The sequence below is a fragment of the Aedes aegypti genome, chromosome 2 (genome assembly GCF_002204515.2).
Source record: "Aedes aegypti strain LVP_AGWG chromosome 2, AaegL5.0 Primary Assembly, whole genome shotgun sequence".
NCBI classification, from domain to species: Eukaryota; Metazoa; Arthropoda; class Insecta; order Diptera; family Culicidae; genus Aedes; species Aedes aegypti.
This window is the reverse complement of record NC_035108.1, coordinates 214,977,341-215,000,455: the sequence shown is the minus strand read 5'-3', so window position 1 is coordinate 215,000,455 and position 23,115 is coordinate 214,977,341. Positions and strand designations below refer to the sequence as shown.

At 40.5% G+C, this 23,115-nt stretch overlaps 1 protein-coding gene across 13 annotated transcripts in view; it reads left to right on the top strand.

Moving 5' to 3' along the window:
* LOC5570867 (G protein alpha o subunit) overlaps positions 1-23,115 on the top strand; it is a 312,336-nt gene that overhangs the window by 247,405 nt on the left and 41,816 nt on the right. The gene's annotated exons all lie outside the window — the stretch shown is intronic.

The window sequence follows — 23,115 nt, the reverse complement described above, 5'->3', positions numbered from 1 at the left end:
ATTTATACCGGAGAATCCTTCGGTTTTTTTTTTGCGTTCTCGTCTCGCGGTTCATCATCTCGCAGACAGATTGTTATTTGGGACGATGTCATTCGATGTAGAGCATAAAACGCTAATATAGTTCACATTTCCATATGCAGTTCAGCTGCTCAACCGCAAAGCGTCGTTGTTTGGCAAATTTCAAATCGATGTTTTATGTTCGCTTCATTGCGCTAACAAAATTGGCTAATCAATTCTCATAATCGTTTGGTTTTCGATCGCTGGATGGCAGCAGCCAGCAGGTGTGAGCATTGTTTGCACTTATTTATTGTATTCATAATGCAAGAACCAGTCCGCATAGCAGCTATCTGTTGCATTCATGTGGTTTGAGTACATGTCGATTATGATCAGGTATCCCAGGCTAATGGTATCATTTGAGCAGTCTGGTAAAAGCTACTTAGCCCATCAACTGACACGCGAGACGCGATGGCAAATAGCTGTTGAGTTGGATTCGGGTTAGGTTTCAAGTCGATAAGATTATTCATAGGTAATTGAAGAAAAACATAATGCAGTCAAGGCCAGATTCAACTGTGATCATTTTTTCATCAGAACGGTAATTTTACTTAAATACAATTGAAATAAGCGAATTGAATCGTGTAATAGACAAAATGTTCTGTAGTGCAACATAATCAGATGTACACTTCAGTGCAAAAGTTTAGGTTCACCCTCTTAAAACAAACAAAAGTGTTTTGTCCATAACTCTGTGATAACACGTCTAATTAAAGCACGACAGACAATGAATTAAACTTACTTCGTATGTGTTCTGACGAAAATATTTTTTGAATTTCTTTTTCCATATTTTCACTTAAAGTTGTGACATTTTTTCAAGAAATACACTGAAACAATATGTTGCTAATTTTCTCAATGCTGAGATTACCAAAATTGATAATTGATGCGTCATTAGAACCCTAATCTTTATGCTAGGAAGAGCACTCACAAAATTTTGGCGGAAAAGTATAAAAAAAACTATTCAAAATCAATGAAACAGGAGATCGAGTCATCGAGCAAAAGTTTGGGTTAGCCAAAGCCAAACGCAAATCATTTTCGTAAATAATAGTGTCATTTTCAACCGATTTTAATAGTTTATAGCTTATTTTAACTTATTTAATAAATAGTAATACGTACATGATTTTTCCGCAGAACATTCGTAAGTGCTCTTCAAAGAATATAAGATAATGGTTCTAATGGCGCGTTGATTTAAAGTTTTGGTCGATCCAATGCTGGGAAAATTAGACATGTTTTTCAAGTGTGTGCTTTGAAAAATGTCATAACTTTAAGTAAAAATTTAGTAAACAGAGTTCAAAAAATGTTTTTTTTTTTATCAAAATGAGCATGAGCATGAGCATGATTGACCGCCCGCAGTTGCTACTTCGTTATTGCAAGAACAGCTGTACTTACACAGGGAACCAACAGATGCTACTCAGGATCAGTAGCATCTTCAATATGTAAGCACTGAAGCTCTCAGTATTATAACAAACAATACCGGCGCCAGCTGCGCCCGAATGCAGGTCAATTTGGGGATGGGAGGGAAATGTTGACGTGTTACTTGCTTTACGGAAGCCGAGGAGTCCTCTGCACTTCTACAAGAAAACATTGAAAGTTTGGATATGGGAAAGGATTCGTTTTGGTGAACGATAAAGATTAAGTTTGAAACGAATACGTGAGCATATACACGGGTGACCGATACCGATAGTGCAATTATTACGCGAACCGGATACAATTGATCCGGATTCCGTCGCTCGCCCACAAAGGAGCAAGCAACAGATTCTACCGACCAAACACTACTGACGCGTTTTGTTTGTTTTGTTTTTAGCGTTAGCGTTAGCGTAGTTACGGTATACTTCGTAGATTGGATACTAGACATATTCATGTGTCATTTGGTAATTTTATTCAGACCGCTTTCAGAAACAAGGCTGGGGAGTAAGCCTGGTTCCAATCTTGAATAATATTAACAAAAGCATGAATATTGCTATTCTCGGCCACGCCCATCTTTACCGTAACTTGGAATAGGGGAAGGAAATGTTGATGTAGCACTTACTTAATGAGAGGCCACCGACTCAGCGACGCCCTCATAAGTGCTACGGAGGTGGGGGTTGGAAAGGTTATACGGTCAGGATTCGCCTGAAAAGCTGGCGATGGACCAAGAGCAATTGTTGTTTACTTTTTTCAATTGAATCTTTTGAATGTTGGCATTCAATAATAAGACATTGGTTTTATTTACTTCATTGATAACACTGCGGAACACGGTTTTGTCTCAAGCACCAAAATACCGCTAATAACCTAAATAAGGATTGCTGAATCTATTGCCATTTTCAGAAATATCACAGCACGTCTAGTTTTTGAGATATTAGCTGTTGAAAATGCTAAATTTGACTATTTCAGTCAACTTGCATGCAAGTTTGCTAGCTTGTATGGCAAATTATTTGCTTAATTTGCTCCAGAACTCAAACTTCATGTGTATAACAATACTTATAAACAATGTTCATAATACTTCCGATGCTCTAAAGTTATTTTTTGTTGGTTTAGAAAAGTAATGTATTTTGCTATATAAGAGAAACGAAGAATTTTGTATGAAGACTGTAAGCCTGTTAAAAAAAAACGATTTAATCTAAATTTAACCGTGCAATTTCAACCAAATTATATTTGAAATGAAAGTTAAAGTCCTATTTTGCATGCTTGGGAAATTAGATCCCATTTTTTTAAAATAAATCATTGTTTAATTTTTATGTAAACATCAATAAAACCAGAGTTTATGCAACTTTGGCGACCTGTAGCTAAAAATTGTGATGTGCTGGAACATTTCTGAGAACGGTATCAGATTCAGCAGCCCCAAATCTACTACACATAATTTGATCCTTGAGACACGCAAAAATGTCATTTTTTTTACGCTGTGTAATTATGTTTAAGTTTATTGTTTTATTACTGATCTATAAACCTGTTTAGTTATTAAGATGTTAGGGCTAATTAACTGCTCAATAGTAAGTAAAAGGCAGTACCGATCCCTCCAGGGTCATCGGAACCAACACATAAAAAAATGAGATAACGCGAAGATACGAATAAAAGAACAAAACTAATTACTATATTTTCACGATCAATAAAGTAGGAGTGTTATTTTCTGCTCAGCTGTTTTCAAGCAAAATCAATCAAGATTGATGATGAAAAGAATATACGTTAAAAAAACCGAAAAAATAATCATTTCTATATTTCAATACTGAAAAAAAACGCGCTTTTTAAATTTATAGTCAAAAACATTTTTAAAATAAATCCTTTTTAAAAACTACATGTGAAATATGTGGATGCCTTCGTGTGTGTATACTATTTTCAATGTATTTTAATTTTGGGTATAATTGAAGAGATCTCACCGCTATTTTGATGTTTCCTTGCTAATTCCAGTTTCACTTCTTTTGGTTCAAAATTTCAAAAACCGTGCAAAAAAAAAAGTAACACCATTTCTCGACGTTTCATGCAAAAATAAAGTTTTGGCGGAAAAAAATTGTGTGAGAATTTTTTTTGCACGGCCGTGTAAAAAAAACCGTGCAAAACCAGAATCGGGTGTATTACTGTCCACTGGTGCTTTATAATGCTACGTTACTATGTGACTCATTAGAGGTTGTTTTCCTTTTCCATTTTGTCACTTTTCACTTTTCGACTATTAGAAAATAAAAACTCATTCTTAGAAAACGAAAATATATTCATGCCTGCAAACTGAATGCTATCGAAAGCCTGAACATTATCTATTCTTAACACTGTTGCGATTTTAAACTTAAACCACTAAGCCATCTGAAATAGTTATTTATGCAACAAGTTGCAAAATGATGATTTTTTCAGCACGAGTTGTACATTTATCCAACGAGGCTCGCCGAGTTGGATAAACACAACGAGTGCTGAAAAAATCGAGTTTTGCAACGAGTTGCATACAACATTTTTTGCTATTTCGAAAAATGCCGTTTCATCTCGATGAACTCTAAAAGCACAAAAAAACATTGCAAGAGAACCCGCATGGGCATACAGCCATGCGTAGTTTCAATTCAGTATTTTTCAATCACGTAGGCTGTGACACAGTAGTACCCATGAATGTCACAATTCTTCTCGTTCCCATCATGTAGATCTATATTCCCTATTAGATGAATGAACAGGTAAGAAAGCACAGTGACTACACATGCTGGACGATCCGACCCCACATCAGTATCGCCAACCTGTGTCGAAGCCTGATCGCACAACGAATGTAGACTCTAGTGAAGTGACTTGCCGTGTAAACCAAATGGAAAGTCACTTCGCTCGAGTCGACAATTGTCACCTCGCTATAGGACACCGACAATTCTCACCTCACGCCAGACATAGAACAAACTCAAGAATCAGATGCAATTGTGCTTTTTCTGTGCGGCATATAAGGCAAGACGAGTCGGTGAGGTGTCGACTCGCTTCCATTTGATTAACATTAGTCGCATCACGTCACCCGTGGTGAGAACGACTCGTCTCGACTCACACGCCAGGCACATTAAGCATGGCATGAAGAGACTAGGACACTGGGTTGTTCGGTTGACGCCTTCCAAAACAGTACTGAAAAGTGCTACTTTTCAGCACCGAAAAGAGTGCTGAAAAGTAGCACTTTTCAGCACTGTTTTGTTTGGTAGGAAAAGTAGGCCGTTATGTTGATCAACTTCTCAATGAAAAGATGATTGATTTGCAACGGAATAGCAAAAACAGATTTTTTCGAAGTTTCCTTTTTGTCGATTGACCAGCCGAATCCATTTTGCACTCCGCGAAGTTAAAACGCACCGGATTTGAAAACCACAACCGTTTACCGTCGCAGCTTGCTACGATCTCTTCGTTTTGTTTGTTTTTCACCCGCAAACTTATTTTTTTCTGCAGCGCAACGCGAACCGGACACCGGATTCCGTCGCTAGCCCATAAAGGACCAAGCAACAGATACAACGGACTAAACACTACCCGGTTTTTATTTTTTTTTTAAATATCCATATAGTAAGAATAACTCATTGCCTTTCTAATGCGCCACAGAGAGTTTAAATAAAACGTGTAATCACAAAGATATGGACAAAACACTTTTGTATGTTTTTCAGGGGGTGAATCCAAACTTTTGCACGGGAGTGTAAAATGTTTGTTTTTCATAACAGTTTCAATTGTATTTACTTTTTTTTTATAGAATAAGAACGATGTTGTCTGTTTTTCGGATGTTATTTATATCCTACCATCGTATTTTATTAGAAATGTGAACTGTCGTTTTTTCTTTGAGCTTTGCAAGTTTTTAACACATAATAATGTGTAGTAATCTATATGTTTTAAACTGATTGGAGAATCCTTTCACTTGAGAGATCCTATGCATTTGCATTAGTAAGGATAGAAAGGAAAGGGGTCATCAATCAAATGTGGCTTTTTTATCTAATCGACTACAAGCTTCCAACAAACATCTTGAACAAATCATAAAACTATTCGCTCCAACTTGGATACTGATTGATATCAATACCAACCAGCACCACTTTTTTATTCAATGGCTGGGTATATATTACAATCTTATTCGCTTAAATCACTACCTCTACAATTCCTCCCTCGACATCTACAGTATGGCCCATAAAAAAATGCGAAAATCGTCATATTATTTACAATACACGACGCGAGACTGGACACAACACTTATTGTTCTTACAAACATCAATTATGAGTGTCGTCATATCATGTTTTATGGTAGTTTTACATAGAAAATGTAAATTAAACATACATATTATTCATTACCTGTATTGTTTAATCTATTTGGACTTAGTTGACATGATTTTTATCTGTTACTTTCACCTTACCAGAGAGGAATTGGAAGCATACCTTCAAATTTTATCTTGCGGACGTCGAGTTCAATATCTGTGTGATGAAAGCTTCTAAAACACCAACGATGACGTGAGATTCTTCACAGGCCTTGTCTCCAGCATACGCCCATATCAAATGATAGATTCGGTTCATACCTGGATCATTGGAGACACAAACATATTTTCGAAAAAAAAGGCTCATTTTGGAGAGCTTTGATTGAACCTTCGTATAAGTGTGATAAGCGGCTCCGTTTTGCTCAAAACCTATGAGCTGGTATTGATACAAGTTGTCTCTAACCGAAGGAACAAATTTTATCCTCAACAAAATAAATAAATAAAAAAAATAAAGGCTTATCAAACCTATAAGACACAAATGCCCTCAAAACTATGACCTTGGCAAAATATTTTATTGTGATCATGAAAAACATGTTCTCTAAGAACTCCTCCATCCTTTGATACCAAACAAACTAAAATTTTCAACAATAAAGTGTGATTTTTGAAGGTGGTAAGTTTATCACCAGAGTATACAATCAGACGCTGTTTCTAGCTTTGGCCGGACAAAACCGTAAAACTTCTTTGCTTTATTACATAATTTTGGACAGTAAGAAAAATATGACAAAAATTGTCCTGGATAGCGAAGTTATGTCAGAATATACTACAATAATCAGAAATTACATTCACTAGCAAAAACTATGAAAATAACGCTTGTGAATGCTATATTCACGTTCAAACAATTTTCGCATTTTTTTATGGGCCATACTGTACACTAGAGTGATGCAAAATTTGAAATTTTAGCTCCCCTATGCTTAAACGATTATAATTATGGTAAAAAGCATCCTCCCAAAGTTTGAAGTGATTTGGAAGAAATTTGACTGTGCACACGCCATTTGAAGTTTATATGGAAATTACTATGGAAAACGCCAATCTTTTGTGTTCAGCCCTCTATCTCTTCGTCATAAAATTTTATGGAAAAGTGAACAAAATCTTCTAATGTGAAATCCTCCCAGCTACAACTTTGTCGAAGACCACTTTTTGATTGGACGTCAGGATAAATTGTTATTCATCATCATAAAGTTGGTCTGCATGTAGCATGCTTCACCAACTGTTCGGCAGGCAACAGTGATGCTCCTGGCGGGAAGAATAGATCAAAGTAATCCAGGCTACTGTGTTCTGCAGCAAAAAAGCAGTGTTGCTCTGAAAGTAATTGAATGATCATCTCAGCATGGTTTAGGCTTTGTTATCAAATATCTCAAATTATCCTTACGTCCCATCGAAATGTGGTCTTCGGCAAAGTTGTAGCTGGGAAGTTTTCACATGAGATGAGTGTGTTCACTTTTCCATAGATTATCATGACGAGCAGTTAGAGGACTGAACGCAAAAGGTTTGCCTTTTCCATAGTAATTTCCATATAAACTTCAAATAGCGTGTGCACAACCAAATTTCTTCCGAATCACTTCAAATTTTGGGAGGATCATTTTCATCATAATTGACATCGTTTAAGCATAGGGGAGCAAAAACTTCAAAATTTGCATCAGTCTACTGTACACTGCAGGGTGTGTGATGTACCTGCTCCCCAACACTCCTCCTTACCACACAACCTTCGAACCGCACATCTGCCACTGAGCTCTTCCTGTCCTCTAAGCTTTTCTGGCGCCGTAGTCCTCCCAGCCTTGAGCTCCTCCTGGTCAGCTGCACCATTATCCTCTTGGTTCAAGCTCCTCTTGACTTCTGAGTTCTTCCAGCTCTTCCAAGCTCGCCCTCTCCGATCAGCTAGTATCCGCACCTTTAGCATCGTTCTCAGCATTTTGGCTTCCAACTCTTGGGCACCTCGTCCAGGCTCTACCCCCTCGTTGAGGTTCTGCCTCCTTGTCCAGGAGCTTCCTCGTGGTCCCTCATCGAAGCTGCCTCAGCGTCCGCCAGGCGTTCCTAGGCTCATAACCTGTTGAAAATTAACTACAAAACCACCAGGCTATTTGCTACAACCACAGACTACTTACTGATATCACAACCACTCTTTTATTCAATGTCTGGGTATATATTACAATTTCCTACGCTTAAATCACTATCTCTACAATTCTTACCTCAGACATATCCACTGCAGGGTTGTGTGATGTACCTGCTCTCCAACACTCCTCCTCATCACACAACCTTCAAGTCGCACATCTGCCACCGAGCTCTTCTGTCACCGAGCTCCTTCTAGCCTTGAGCTCCTGGTCAGCTGCACCATTATCCTCTTGGCCAACCGGTCGTCCACCAAGCTCCTGTTGACTTCCGAGTTCTTCCAGCTCTTCCAAGCTAGCCCTTTCCGATCAGTTAGTATCCGCACTTTTAGCATCGTTTTCAGCATCTTGGTCACTTTGGCACCTCGTCCAAGTCTCCCGTCCAGGCTCTACTCCCTCTTTGAGGTATTGCCTCCTTGTCCAGGTCCTGTCTAATCTGCCATGTGCTAAATCGTGGTCCCTCATCGAAGCTACCTCAGTGTCCTCCAGGCGTTCCTGGGCTTTTAACCTGTTGAAAATAAACTACAAAACCAACAGGATATTCGCTCCAACTGCAGACTGATAGCACTACCACTCTAAAAGGCCCTAAAGAAGCATAGCACGTATCAGACTAATTAGTTTCATCGGAAAACCATGTTGAGCATTCAGTTTTTTTTCTTTTTACTCAATCGTACGCCGCTTTAAATCAATAAACAGATGGTGAGTCAGGTGGTTGGTAAATGGCTGGGCATGGCGTACCATTGGTACCTCGCGTACCTGAAGGAATAAAATAGACCCCTTTGTGCGGTCCTTAGCCTCTTGCCCAGCAACTCCTATCCCTACCTCCTCGCGGTACTGGCCGGGGTACGAGTAACCTTAGGGAAGATCGGGTAACCAACCCCCGGTGGGAACTTTGGTCGTATGCTGACAGGGAAGGGGGGGTTTGCTTTTGCTTCTGCAAACCTTGAGCGTCTGTACTCCATGTTAGGAGCGGCTCACAACAGCGTCTGTTCCCCATGTCAGGGGCGGCTGATCATCGTCCGAGTGCCAGAGAAGGACTCTAAGCTCAACTGCGCACTATGGTCCTCCGAACATTTAGGGGGAATGGTCCTCCGGAAATCTAGGGGGTTGGTGTCAGGCCCTGCAAGCCAGCCGTAAAAAATCAAGCAACGAATAATCAACGAGAGAATACGAACCGGGACAATCGGCGAAGTGGTCAGCGACGTAAATGGACTAGCGATTGGAAGCTCGGTACGTGGAACTGTAAATCTCTCAACTTCATCGGGAGCACACGCATACTCGCCGACGTACTGAAGGACCGTGGATTCGGCATCGTAGCATTGCAGGAAGTGTGTTGGAAGGGATCAATGGTGCGAACGTTTATAGGTAACCATACCATCTACCAGAGCTGCGGCAATACACATGAGATGGGAACAGCTTTTATAGTGATGGGTGATATGCAGAGGCGCGTGATCGGGTGGTGGCCGATCAATGAGAGAATGTGCAAGTTGATGATCAAAGGCCGGTTCTTCAACTTCAGCATAATAAACGTGCACAGCCCTCACTCCGGAAGCACTGATGATGATAAAGACGCTTTTTACGCGCAGCTTGAACGCGAGTACGACAGTTGCCCAAGCCACGACGTCAAAATCATCATAGGAGATCTAAACGCTCAGGTTGGCCAGGAGGAGGAATTCAGACCGACGATTGGAAAGTTCAGCGCCCACCGGCTGACGAACGAAAACGGCCTATGACTAATTGATTTTGCCGCCTCCAAGAATATGGGTATTCGTAGCACCTACTTCCAGCACAGCCTTCCGTACCGATACACCTGGAGATCACCACAGCAGACAGAATCGCAAATCGACCACGTTCTGATTGATGGTCGGCACTTCTCCGACATTATCGACGTCAGGACCTATCGTGGCGCTAACATCGACTCTGACCACTATCTGGTGATGGTCAAACTGCGCCCAAAACTCTCCGTCGTTAACAACGTACGGTACCGACGGCCGCCCCGGTATGACCTAGAGCGGCTCAAGCAACCGGATGTCGCAGCGGCATACGCGCAGCAACTCGAGGCTGCATTACCGGAAGAGGGTGAGCTGGACGAAGCCCCTCTTGAGGACTGCTGGAGAACAGTAAAAGCAGCCATCAACGATGCAGCTGAGAGCAACGTCGGGTACGTGGGACGGAGTCGACGGAACGATTGGTTCGACGAGGAGTGCCAGGAGGTTTTGGAGGAGAAGAATGCAGCGCGGACGGTCATGCTGCAGCAAGGGACCCGGCAGAACGTGGAACGCTATAAACGGAAACGGCAACAGCAGACCCGCCTCTTTCGGGAGAAAAAACGCCGCCTGGAGGAGACGGAGTGCGAGGAGATGGAACAGCTGTGCCGGTCTCAGGAAACGCGTAGGTTCTATCAGAAGCTCAACGCATCAGCAGCACTTCGACGAACATCTGAGTGGCGGTGAGAGCACAGACAATGAAGGACGGGACAACGGAGGAAATGCCTTCGTCAGTACTGCGGAAGATGGAAACCAACCAGCCCCCACTTTGAGGGAGGTTAAGGATGCCATTCACCAGCTCAAGAACAATAAAGCTGCTGGTAAGGATGGTATCGGAGCTGAACTCATAAAGATGGGTCCGGAAAGGCTGGCCATTTGTCTGCACCGGCTGATAGGCACAATCTGGGAAACAGAACAGCTACCGGAGGAGTGGAAGGAAGGGGTAATCTGCCCCATCTACAAGAAAGGCGACAAGTTAGACTGTGAGAACTTTCGAGCGATCACCATTCTAAATGCGGCCTACAAAGTACTATCCCAGATCATCTTCCGTCGTTTGTCACCCGTAGTAAACGAGTTCGTGGGAAGTTATCAAGCCGGCTTCGTTGACGGCCGATCGACAACGGACCAGATCTTTACTGTACGGCAAATCCTCCAAAAATGTCGTGAATACCAGGTCCCAACGCATCACCTTTTCATCGATTTCAAGGCGGCATACGACAGTATCGACCGCGTAGAGCTATGGAAAATCATGGACGAGAACAGCTTTCCCGGGAAGCTCACGAGACTGATAAGAGCGACGATGGAAGGTGTGCAAAATTGTGTGAAGGTTTCAGGCGAACACTCCAGTTCGTTTGGATCCCACCGGGGACTACGACAAGGTGATGGACTTTCGTGCCTGTTGTTCAATATTGCGCTAGAAGGTGTTATGCGGAGAGCCGGGCTTAACAGCCGGGGTACGATTTTTACGAGATCCAGTCAATTTGTTTGCTTCGCGGATGATATGGACATCGTTGGCCGAACATTTGAAAAGGTGGCAGACCTGTACACCCGCCTGAAACGCGAGGCAGCAAAAGTTGGACTGGTGGTGAATGCGGCCAAGACAAAGTACATGCTAGCTGGTGGGGCCGAGCGCGACAGGGCTCGCCTAGGTAGCAGTGTTACGATAGACGGGGATACGTTCGAGGTGGTCGACGAGTTCGTCTACCTTGGATCCTTGCTGACGGCTGACAATAACGTTAGCCGTGAAATACGGAGGCGCATCATCAGTGGAAGTCGGGCCTACTATGGCCTCCAGAAGAAGCTGCGGTCAAAAAAGATTCACGCCCGCACCAAATGTACCATGTACAAAACGCTCATAAGGCCGGTAGTCCTCTACGGGCATGAAACGTGGACGATGCTCGAGGAGGACCTGCAAGCACTTGGAGTCTTCGAACGTCGGGTGCTTAGGACGATCTTCGGCGGTGTGCAGGAGAACGGTGTGTGGCGGCGAAGGATGAACCACGAGCTCGCCCAACTCTACGGCGAACCCAGTATCCAGAAGGTGGCCAAAGCTGGAAGGATACGATGGGCAGGGCATGTTGCAAGAATGCCGGACAGCAACCCTGCAAAGATGGTGTTCGCTTCGGATCCGGTTGGTACAAGAAGGCGTGGAGCGCAGCGAGCTAGGTGGGCGGATCAAGTGCGTATCGATTTGGCGAGCGTGGGGCAGAACCGAGGATGGAGAGATGCGGCCACGAACCGAGTATTGTGGCGTGAAATTGTTGATTCAGTGTTATCTGTGTAGATGTTAACTAAATAAATGAATGAATGGTGAGTCAGGTGGTGGGGCCCAGATAGCCGTAGCGGTAAACGCGCAGCTATTCAGCATGACCATGCTGAGGGTCGTGGGTTCGAATCCCGCTGGTCGAGGATCTTTTCGGGTTGGAAATTTTCTCGATTCCCAGGGCATAAAGTATCTTCGTACCTGCCACACGATATACGCATGCAAAAATGGTCAATTGGCAAAGAAAGTTCTCAGTTAATAACTGTGGAAGTGCTCATAAGAACACTAATCTGAGAAGCAGGCTTTGTCCCAGTTGGGACGTAACGCCAGAAAGAAGAAGATGGTGAGTCTTCAAATTATACTCCCGGAATTAATCTAGGATCGTTCGCAAGGTAAACTTTTGGTCCGTTGTCGAGCGGCCCTCTTGAAAACTAGCTTGGTGGTGGATACAGTCTCACAGGCTGTTGATTCTTTCCAACTGCTCGTCTAGCTGCTGGCGGTACTGTGCAGTTACTCCATCAGTCGCCAAGCGTTGGATATTGAAGGGCTGCGTTCTGTTAGTTTTGGAACTAATGGAATCGCTCGAATTTCAGCTACGACAAGATAATGATCCGAGTCGATATTAAGGCCTCGAAAGTCCTGACATCCATGACATCTGCGGATATTATTGCCTGCGAAGTAGGTACTGCTGGTTGCCATCCCTCTAGCAGCAGCGAACGTTACAAGCCGCAGGCCATTATCATTAGTAACGGAAGAAATCATCTTTATATCTTAACATCTTATTGGACACTCTCCGTAGGCCTTATCTAGGTTTTCAAAGAATTTATTCTTTATGTCATCGGGCTTTTCGTTCGTGTGCGCTGATATGCTGATCAAGCTGTAGTTGAAGAACTTGCCCTTCACCGAATAACTCGCTTCATCTGCTTCCCAATCACAATGAAACCAACTCAACGTGCTGCTCTATCGTCGCCGCTTTAGTATATGTGGTACTTGAATGAAGTGTTGGCGATGGGATCCACCGCTCGGAATTTACGTTCGCCGGTTTTGGGCCATCGGGTTTGGGTTTAGCTACGAAAGCTCTCAGTTAATAACTAAATTGAGATGCAGGTTCTTTCCCAGTTTTTGAGATATATGCCGTTGTATGTGTATGGCCCCTGAAAATCATATATTTCATCAGGGATGGTACACAAATTATGTCACGCTAAATTTCGACTTTTTCGACCCCCTCCCCCCCTAGAATGGATTTCTTCACATACAACGGCATATATCTCAAAAAGTATAAGAGATATAAAAATCGTGTCTTCGAGAAAGTTGTTTCAAATTTCCAATTCTACAACTTTGCCGAAGACACAATACGTCTGTCTAAATGTTATGAAAAAATAGTATTTCTATCTCACTGCTAGGTGGATTGATCACAAAGCTTTTTGCATCAAAAGATGCGCTTTAATATACCAAGAAACTTCTCTGAACAAACTATATCGCTAAAATTAAGGGTTTGGGCGCTATTCAAAAAGCGCTTGAAATCGACAAAATCCAACACAGGGCAGAGTAGGTATTTTTTTCTTTTTTCACTTTCTACGATTCTTTCAAAAGTGTAAAATATTACAATCTTATTTCTCTTGTTCTTCATCTGATTGCAACAAAATAAAGACACATGAAAATGGCATTCAAATCGTTAAACTTATGTCTTTTGACATATTAGGTGTTTAATCCTGTCTCTGCAATCCAACCAATATGTAGCTATAACTAGTCGGACATATTGTAATATCGGAGCTTACGTATTTTCAAAAGCATTTGAATGCTTACTATACTTACTGGGACAGAGCCTGCTTCTTAGCTTGAACAGTTCCACAATTATTAACTAAGACTTTTCTTTGTCTATTGATCAGTTTTGCATGTGTATATTGTGTGGTAAATACTATAAACATTGGGAAATTGAAAAAAATCGTTTACAACGTTCAACCAGCGAGATTTGAACCCACGACCCTCAGCTTGGTCTTGCTGAACATCTGCCCGTTTATCGCTAAGGCTGTCGGGGCCCAAACTGGTTGAAAGTGATTAATTGCTCGGAGGAGATATTTTTCGACCTGGCCCAGTCAGTGTGACAAGGTGCTGAACTGACCTGCAACCGAATGTTTGTCCTTTTGCGATTTTGCCCCCTAACGCACGTGGAGAGACGGCAGCCAGCCCGTGGTTGCAATTGAGGTCAAATACCTACATCTGCAAGCTTGCAGCTTTACGATTGCAGCACATCCACTTAAACATGGCATTCAAACCTGCTGAGCTGTAGACTACTGGCTGGTCCCGTTCGACCTACGCTGCACTCACTAACTTATGACAAACCGTAAAGGAGCACGGTCCAATGTGTGTATGATTAGAAAGTATGGGTAATCTATACTGTTGATTAGCGATACAAAATCATGAATGAGCCAGACCTTCTTATGTCGCGGAGACTAAGTTCAAGTCAGCTGCTAGGATAAATGTGAATGTTTGGTCAGTGCACTAAACTAGGTAGACTGTGGTGTAGTACTTTCCAAACAGTGGGTCACATACTATTCATTCAGAGTAGGATGTTTATTATATTTTATTATTTTTTTAGCTTTCATATGTTTTATTCATGTATAGAAAATTGATAAAAACTTTAAAAAATAGTATTGCTAATAAATGAAAACCCAAATTTAGTTCTATACCATTTAATTCCACTAGAGTTTGTAACTTTTGACAGACACGCGTATTACCGCAACTGTAAGGCCGTCTTCAATACCGTGTATTAAAGTCTAGTATCGGGAGTTTATTGTAGTTTTTTTTCCCGATTACGTATTCTATGACATATAAAACTTCAAAAAAAAACACAGCATAAGCTCATGTATTTTATAAAAACATTTTGCTAACAATCCTTCGTAAATTTTCTCTAATATTTTTTTTCTGGATACCTTTTCTACGAGTTCCACAAATTATACATACAATTTCTCAACATATTCATTCGAATATTTCTTTGCGAATTTCTTTAGTTCTTCTTCTTCTTTCTGGCGTTACGTCCTAACTGGGACAGAGCCTGCTTCTCAGCTTAGTGCTCTTATTAGCACTTCCACAGTTATTAACTGAGAGCTTACTATGCCAATGACCATTTTTGCATGCGTATATCGTGTGGCAGGTACGAAGATACTCTATGCCCTGGGAAGTCGAAAAAAATTCCAACCCGAAAAGATCCTCGACCGGTGGTATTCGAACCCACGACCCTCAGCTTGGTCTTGCTGAATAACTGCGCGTTTACCGCTACGGCTATCTGGGAATTTCTTTAGTATATCGCTCAAAATTTCTCTAGAGCCGGTTTTAGGGATACTGTCACAATTATTTCAAGAGTTTCTTTTGAATTTGATTAATATTTGTTTCTCGGAATATCGCCAAGATATTTCTTTGGACATTGTTCTTAGTATTTTTCTGGGAATCAGCCATACATGTTCCAGATTTCAATTAGGAATTCTTTCAATGATCTCTTTGGAGGAATTTCGTTGGAAATTTTAATGAAATACATCTAAGGCTACAAAGCAAAGCCATGCTGAAGGTGTCTGGGTTGGATTCCCGGTCGGTCCAGGATCTTCTCGTAATGGAAATTTCCTTGACTTCCCTGGACATAGAGTACCATCGTACTTGCCACACGATATAGGTACGAATGCAAAAATGGCAACTTAGGCAAAGAAAGCTCTCAGTTAATAACTGTGGAAGTGCTCATAAGAACACTAAGCTGAGTAGCCGGCTTTGTCCCAGTGGGGACGTTAATGCCAAGAAGAAGAAGATCTAAGGATTTCTCCAAAAGTTCTTTCAAGTATTTGAGAAAAACCTTTTTTTTTTGTTTTTTTTTCAGAAATTCTTTTAGGCATTTCTGGCATTTTATAATTCACATATGGAGTTATGTCTTATCGGTTTTCGTTACAAATTCTTCGAAAATAATCTGTTTGATTCAATTTCAAGATAACTTAACAGATACTTTAAAAAAAATCTTTTGAGTTTCCCATCAGTTTTTTGGCAAATATCTCGCAATATCCACTGCGTGATCATGATTAACAGTTAAAATTCCATGACAATAAGATAATTTGTGGATAAAAGAAACATAGTTCTCAAAACCGTACCTACGTGTTACGAAAAATATAAACAAAGATAAGAAATAAGCGTGCCAAAATCTATTAAATGAATTGCAAATGATCAATATTCGCAGAAAAACGTATTTCGTTAAATTCAGCAAACTTGACCGCAAATGGATGATAATGTTTGAGAGCCACTGCACTGCTGCTAGAGCGTGCTTTCTGAAGTTCACCTTTTGGCAAACGTGATCCTGAGCTTGGTTGAACGGCAAGTGTAGTACGAAGCGTCAAGATTGCCGCTGAACCAGCCTCACTGACTGAATCAACCTATGACATAACCAAGTCGGCGATCTAGTGGGTATGATAAGTATTTTTTCTATTTCTTTTCTCCTCGAAATTTGTTTTGCTAATATGCACTAAGTGATGGTAACCTGCTTCTTTTGCACAGCCAAGTACAATCTACTTCGAGCTCCGACATGATGATAGGTCTTGGGCTTGTTTTTAAACTCTGAGAAGTGGGTCATTTTTTTCGTGGTAGGATCAGAGTGTCCTACTATGAGCGACTGGGCGCTGAGGGCATTATTTTGGCAAGCGGTGAACCATCTGGATCGGGGTCATTAATTGTCGGCGCCAAAAGTTTCACCTCAATGAGGGCCTAGTGGCTGCATGTTGGCGTAGTCTGCTCTGCACTTTGACTTGTGCGGTGCTATTATAATTAGAGCCCTTGCAAGTACGTATTAGAGTTCGGATTAATGCTTATTTTGCATGTTAGAAGGCAGTGTTTCTCACAACATACAATTTTTACTTCTTTGATTGATCACTAACTTCAATAAGGCGGCGATACCAAAATGTTAAAAATCGGAAGGCTTTATGTCATCAGTTGTCACTTCCCAGCGCTAATGCGTATTAATGAACGAGTGCCATTGAACAGCTGTTAACTATTTCGAAGTTCTCAAACAAGCATAAGCATACCGAATGTTTGTGCAATCTAGATACTACCAGGTTGTGCTTTTAGCTCATCAAATGATGCAAGAAACTATACCATTGTTTCATTGGATCGTCACATCGAACGGTGCTTCGGTGGTCAGTAAACCAATTATTTGAGTTACCCCGAAAAAAAAGTCCACACGAACCCACGTCTCGCCTTGCATCGGAAGTTTGTTCAGTCATTAAGTGTCATCCGTAGTAATGTTAAATTGGATTGGCTAGTAAAGGTCAGAACAGTCGTAGATTGAATATTGCGATAAATGGTTTTTGGAGTATCCATTTCAGAGGAACAATAAACGTTAAGTGTCTGAAAAAACGATCATTTAAATAAGACGTTTGCTGTCGATAAGGGTGCATCAAACTACTTTACAAGTTTTACTGTTCAAAATTATTTGAAGTGTTCAAATTTTTGTTCATAATGAATTTTGCGAAGCTTATGTTTCGAACTATAGACAACATTTCTTTTTCGATTTCAATAAGATACTAATGATATATTTTTTTTACTCGTTCATTAACCCGTATACCCGACCAGTAAATTACAACAGAGTTGTAAGAGATTTCGTTACTCAGTTAACGCGCTTTTTCTAACAAAATATGTTATAATTTTGACTGGTTAGTAGTTAAAAAAACACAAATTATAATACAATTTCCTCTACGCTTAACAAAATTATAACAAAATATGTTATAATTTAAACAAAAATGAAACATTATGTATTAAATCAAACAAAAGTATAACTTATGTTGTTATTTTGCATAAAAGAATTTTAACAAAATTTATTATAAGCAATTTCTTTTAAATTTTTATAACAGGTTTTGTTATAATTTTGTTTTTAAATGAAACAAATTTGAAACAGCCTTTTTATATTATAACTGATTTTGTTTGAATTATGTTATAATTTCCTAACAAAAATGAAGTGTTTCTAACAAAAATGAAACAAAATTTGTTATTTGTAACAAATCTTGATATGATTGTTCTACAATATTGTTGTAATTCACTGGTCGTGTAGGCCTGAGTGAATGCAAAAACACTAAAACCCTCATCACTCAGCTAATATTCAACGGATTCAAATAGTTTTTTGTCAGTACCCAAGTAACCACTAGCCCGCTTATTCGCCTTTTTGGCATTATAGGGCTATTACTCGGCTCATATAGGACTTGTCAGCTGTATAATAGCAGCTTATCGGCACACAGGACGAATTATAGTGCTATGTGGTTACTTGGATATACTGGTACACATATCTAGTTTCTAGAAGTGGCCAAAGGTACTCGGGAATGTTCATGTGCCTGGAGTTATTCCAGTGGGTCACTTGGTCAAATCGGGTAAAACATTGAGATTTTCTTGGGTGATGCCAAGTTATCTTTATTTAATTCCAATGTCAATCATTTTAATTTGCATAAATCTTAAAAATCAGATATTTAACATCATAATTGAATAGTTTTTCACTGTTTAGAATGTGCCGGATGTTGCCACTCGGACTTAATTCCTTGAAGAACCGGCTATAGGTTTGTTGGATACTAAACCGTTTCGATGCTTTAAAATCTCTACTTAACATAGAAATCTCTACTTACATGAAATTCACTAAAATGCGTTCTCATACATTCTATACCATTACCCGGAATACCATTACCAGAAATGCAATTTACCGGAGGACAACTTACCGGAATGCATTATTACCCGGAAATCCAAATCTTCCATTTTCGATGACCTTTTTCAGCATATTTGTATACAATTTTTATTCTCTTTAATTGATGCTGGCACAAATTAACGCTAACAATGGACATTCTCGACTCCATCGGTTTCCATAAACATTTTTTTTTTTTTTTTTTTCAAAATACACCTCCAAACTGCTATGGACCAAATATATTGTTGTTCTTGACGGCGTAACGACTCAACTGGGACAAAGCCTGCTTCTTAGCTGTTCTAGGAGCATTTCTACAGTTAATAGCTGAGAGCTTATGTCAACTGATTATTTTTGCATTCGTTTATAGTTTGACTAGTAAGTAAGTACTCTATTTTATCAACCTCAGCTTGATCTTTTTGAATAGCTTCACTTTACCGCAATGTAGGCCCTAAGCTATGAACGAATATTACGATACGAAAATTTTGTTGAACATGTAATTTATTTGTGATTTAATTAGAAAATAATCGCTTGGTATAGATCGGAAAACTACCCGACTATGGGTACATAACAAAATTATATAAGTTTATGTTATTATGATATGATACGATGGTGGGGCAAGTGGATCATATAAGGCAAATTTTCAAGTCCCTAATACTCAATACATCTTCTTCTTTCTGGCGTTACGTCTCCACTGGGACAGAGCCTGCTTCTCAGCTTAGTGTTCTTATGAGCACTTCCACAGTTATTCACTGAGAGCTTACTATGCCAATGACCATTTTTGTATGTGTATATCGTGTGGCAGGTACGAAGATACTCTATGGCCTGGGAAGTCGAGAAAATTTCCAACCCGAAAAGATCCTCGACCGGTGGGATTCGAACCCACAACCCTCAGCATGGTCATGCTGAATAGCTGCGCGTTTACCGCTACGGCTATCTGGGCCCCTACAACTCAATACATAAGAATCAGAAAAATCGAAATATGTGACGATTTGAAATATATTAGTTCCTCATTTGTTATCCATAGAAAAAAATGAATTACATTACATGTATTCACGTTAGCAGTACATAACAATGAAGTTGACTATTGATTTTTTCTGTATCCACTTACCCCACGGTACCTTATTGCCAAAAATGCCGAGATCGGTGGAACTCGAAAGAACCGCCAACCAAAAAGAGAAGGGTGAATATCAGATGACCCGAAATGGAATATCCTTTTTCGGGGGATTTACATTTTCCTAACGCTGATTGCAGTAAATCCTGATTCAGAATTCTACAGGCAGCAGTGAAAAATTTAAAAACTTTATCGTGACCATTCAGCAGTTTCTTCTAGAATTTCGTCTCACATGTCTCGAAAAAAAAAATTAAAAACAAATCTTTCTAGTGATTTGTTCAAAGTTTTTATATGTAACACTTCCAGGGACTCACACAAGGATCTCAATTCTCACAGAAATTCCTTTAGTGATTTTTTTTTATCTTTATTATCGAGATTTTTAGCCCTGGGCTAGTTCATCTCGGGAACAACGGCTTTACTTCCCTTCTGAAGGAAGTCGTCACTTTAACTTGTTACGTCATAAGCGACTATGTCGGGGATGGGATTCGATCCCAGGTCCTCGGCGTGAGAGGCGAGTGTTCTAACCACAACACCAGGTCCGTCCCCTCCTTTAGTGATTTTTCAAAGGATGCTCAAAGGATTTTCTCGAGCAAATCCTTGAACGCTCCAACGATACTGCCTCCAGGAATTTCCTCAAGGATTACCCCGACTTTTTCAAAAGACTGAGAGTTCAACTGCATTCTCTAGTAGTTACTCTAGAAGATCCTGCAAAGATTTTTTGAAGGTGTTCTAAACGTAAATCTTGGAGGATTTACTAAGGAAATCGATAGAAGAATCACCGAATAAAATCATGGAGAATTTAGGACTATCTTTAAAAATATCTAAAAGAATCTGTGGAGAAATTTCTGATGGAATCTCTTAGGTAATTTCTTTGGTTGTCCTTGGAAAAATCCAGGTTATTTTCTTGAAATATCCGAAACAAAAATCTTGGAGGAAATTTACGAAAAATAATCACTTAATTAAATCCTGGTGAAATCTCTGAATCTTTTTGGAAAATACCTAAATTCCTAGAGAAAACAATTAAAAGTGCATACAGTAATACGAGTAGTATTGCAATTTTAGGGATAACTTTCCGTTCTACGGTTGAACAAAAAGCTACCGCAGCAGTCATATTACTGATTTGCACAAAGCATCATCGATCGGCTGCGATACCTTGGAAACCACGCTAATGATTGTTATTTTCTGCTGTTTTTCAAAGCTCTGCACTCTACTAGCACACTTCGATCAGATGGCTTCGTTCAATGATACAATTATTTTCAAGCCTGCGGTAGAACTTTGACAGCTGCGGTAGAACTTGGCGGCTACCGCAGAAAGGAAAATTTTCGAAAGAACCGTAATATCACTGCCGTAATGTAACGAGGAATTACAAAAAAAAAAACGAAATATCTAGCATGATTCTATGATGCAGAATCAAACTCTTATCTTCTGGTTTCTATCAGGTTGCGTTTTGATTTTCTGTTTCCTGTTTGGTTCATTTTCGGTCCATATTTTTCAACCTAGAGGCCACTAAAGTGTATATGTTCAAGGCACTTAAACACTACCAGCCCTGCAGTGTGATCGGTAGAGTCATTTTCAAAATAAATATTGAAATAATTTAACCCTATTACTTGATCTGTAGATATATAATCCGAATCGAATCTATTTAGTCTTAGTCTTCGTTGAAAAAGCTTTCGTTCCAGTTAGAAAAGTCACGTAAGAAAATCGTTAAAATTTAAAGAAAATAATGGCACTCTACTTGTTTATCCAATTAGCACCATTTCGCCACCACTAACACGTCTAGACCCACGATGATCACCAGCTATCATATACTTCGTTTTTGTGGTGTTGATCGCGAGTCCGATCCTCCTTGAAATGGACAAAGGCATCTTCCACTGCACAACGGTCAATCCCGATGATGTCGATATCGTCCGCAAAGCCAAGAAGCGTATGAGAACGTGTGATAATTGTACCGCTTCTCTGCACACCGGCTCTCCTGATAGCACCTTCGAGCGCTATGTTAAACAGCAGATTATAAAAAGCGTCACCCTGTTTCAACCTAAGGTTACGAACGATGACAAAATTTCGTACACATGATTTAGATCTGTCAAGCGTTGCACGAATCAAACTAATCTATTACACCGAAAAGCCATGTTCGGACATTATTTGCCACAACTCGTTTCTCTTCACTGAGTCTTACCCTGTTTTGAAATCTACAAACAGATGATGAGTTTACAAGTTGTATTCCCGAAATTTATCTAGGATTTGACGCAAGGTATACGCAGGGATCGGTCCTCTCAAAAACCAGTTTGGTATTCGCTGACAAAGGACTCCTCATGCGGTCTCAATCTGTTGAACAGAATTCCAGAGATAATTTTGTACGCCGAATTGAGGAGTGCTATCCCTAGGCAATTGGCACACTCCAGTCGATGCCTTTTCTTACACAAAGGGTAAATGAGACCATCCAACCAACTAGTAGGCATTTGTTCTTCTTCCCATATCCTCGAAATGATACAGTGAAGGAGTTCGTACAGCCGCTCACTTCCGTGTTTGAAAAATTCGGCCGAGAAGCTCGTCCTTCACAGCAGCCTTGGTGTTCTTCAACCCATTGATAGCTTTCTTTACCTCATCTAGTGTTGAAGGTTCCACAGCCTGTCCATCGTTATCGATTTGGATTCTGCTACATATCCACTTCCGTTATCTCCGTTCAATTATGACTCGAAGTACTCTTTCCACCTGGGGGCCACCATTGTTTAATCCGTCAGCAAGTATCCTTTGCGGTCGTTGCACATGGCGGGAGACGGCGCTGTTTTTCTTCACACATCATTAACAGATTCGTAGAACCGTCGCAAACCGTTCTGGTCCATAGCTTCTTGCGCCTGAACAATTGCAGCCTCTTCATGCTACTTTTGCTATCTGCGAAAAATCCGTTTTTCGGCTGCCCTTTCTTCTCTGGCGGATACCAGACATCAGCATCCGGCTTCTAGCCACGTTCTTCTCGTTCGTCATTCTTTGGCACTCCTCGTCGAACCAACCGTTCCTTGATCTTCGTTGAGCAGTATCAACCACTTTTCGCGCTGCTGTGCTCACCGCTCTGTGGACTGACACCCACAGATCGCTGAGGTTGATGTTCTCGTTGATTTCGCTAATCCGCTCGTCAAGATTTTGATAGTAGTCCGCTGCTAACAGGCGTTGGATATTGAAACGTAACGATTGTCGATTTATTTCTAGAACTCGATCGGTAAAGTTGCCAAAATCTCCCATCAGACTCAAAGAGCTTATAACAAAAATTAAACAAAATTTGTTGTTTGTAACAAACTTTGATATAATTGAGATGTAATGCTGTTGTAATCCATTGTGCGGGTAGATTTAGATGCTTTAGAAAAGTATTGTATCTTGTCATATAAAAAAAGACGACAGCTTACTTGGGCTGTTCTTCAAATTACATAAATTA